The sequence below is a fragment of the Galeopterus variegatus genome, unplaced genomic scaffold, assembly GCF_000696425.1.
Source record: "Galeopterus variegatus unplaced genomic scaffold, G_variegatus-3.0.2 Scaffold1490, whole genome shotgun sequence".
NCBI classification, from domain to species: Eukaryota; Metazoa; Chordata; class Mammalia; order Dermoptera; family Cynocephalidae; genus Galeopterus; species Galeopterus variegatus.
In genome coordinates, this window is record NW_007727601.1 from 33,221 (window position 1) to 34,850 (window position 1,630).

Genomic DNA, 1,630 nt, shown 5'->3' on the forward strand with positions numbered 1-1,630 from the left:
GCTCACTGGCTGAGCGAGGCGCGGGAGCAACACTGAGGCTTGCGATCCCGTTACCGGTCCCCGGTCCGGTACGGGGGCAACACTGAGGGTTGCAATCCGTTGCCGGACACGGAAAAAGACAAAAAAAAAAAAAAAAGAACAGGGAAAAGAAATTTAAAGAATAAGTAAAGAAGAGGAGGTAAAAACGGAAAGGGGAGGAGGCCAAAGAAATACAGGAAATTCATCCTAGGAAGGAAAGAAAAGCAAGCTAGAGAAATGAGTGTGGAAAATAGGGAAAAAAAATAAGTAAGAAAGAAGTGAAGAAAAGTGGACTGAAGATTGCAGAGATAAGCAAAAGTGGAACATGAGACTTAGAAAGCAAGTCTGCAAACGCAGAGCAATCGAAGAATTTTGAGATGGTCATGCACAAGGTAAAGGTTCTTTGAGGTCACAATTTCATTTTTCCATAGCTCTGTTATCTATGGCCAGATATCTTGCCTTCCTCAATCCTGAGCTTTTGTGGGCAGTGTTGGTTGCCACCACCTTAAAAGCAGTCTACCTTGGCCATTAACTACCTCTTGGAGGTTCTGGGATCTCATTAACTACCAGATGCCTAACTAGTCTCCCTAAAGGAAGCTAGTTCTTAGAAGGTTATTGCTGGTTTATGCAACTGGTAGATTTCTCTTCTGGAAACAGAATTTGCCTCTGCCATTGCTTATAAGTATCTAATAACCAAATTTGTACAAAGTTATAAAAATTTGACTAAAGAGTACATATAACAAGATGTACAGCAAGAAAATGGTAAATCAAAAATGCGATAAAAAATGCTTTTCTTCAAATTCTGACAGTGCTGTGAGGAAGGATTTACAATGAAGAAAAGGAATAAAGTGGAAAAGTTAACTTGGAGATAAGAAAAGGAAAGTTGGAACCCACCCAAATTTTTAGCTTAGATCAGTAACACTAAATTCAGATGATGTCATAGTTTTTCTCTCACTTTTCATCAGAGGATTATTTCCATATGATTATGGACAGAATAGCAAAAATGAAAGCAGATTTACACTCTCAGTAATATCTCTTCTCATGGTAATTTGTCCTCCTGGGCATTAATTCTAGAAATTTCAGGGCTGCCATCGCTGCACAAATATATTTTTTTACATAGACAATGGAGTTTTTGTATCCTAGTTATGCTCTGAGTTTATATCTAGAGAGTAGCAAGCCAACCAGCTTCAACTCTGTGACCTCCTGATCTATCTGTATTTTTAGAGACAAACTATCCACTTGCCATTCTGCTATCCACCTAGAACCCAGGTGATGTGCCCTGTGAACTTCACGGGTTAGGCCATGCCAACTACTGCCAGAGTAGGGATGATCCCTCCACCCCGGGGTCTGGTTGCCTGGCCTGGACCAAAAAGAAATTTTCATGAAGCTGAGATAAATTGATTATGCAGTTTGGAGCTGTTCAAGTTTCATTTCAGTAAAATGGCATCATTCAAAGGAGGCATCATAAAGAATTGTTGACAAAAGAAAAAAAAGAATAAATAAGCCTTCATACACACCTGTATCAGTCAGGGTTCTCCAGAGAAACAGAAACAGAGCAGTAAAAGTACTTTACATGTATATATATATATATATATATATATATATATATATA

At 38.7% G+C, this 1,630-nt stretch overlaps 1 protein-coding gene across 1 annotated transcript in view; it reads left to right on the forward strand.

The window, feature by feature from the left end:
* The window catches only part of LOC103594131 (sodium/hydrogen exchanger 9-like), a 127,726-nt gene that overhangs the window by 19,920 nt on the left and 106,176 nt on the right, over nucleotides 1-1,630 (forward strand). The gene's annotated exons all lie outside the window — the stretch shown is intronic.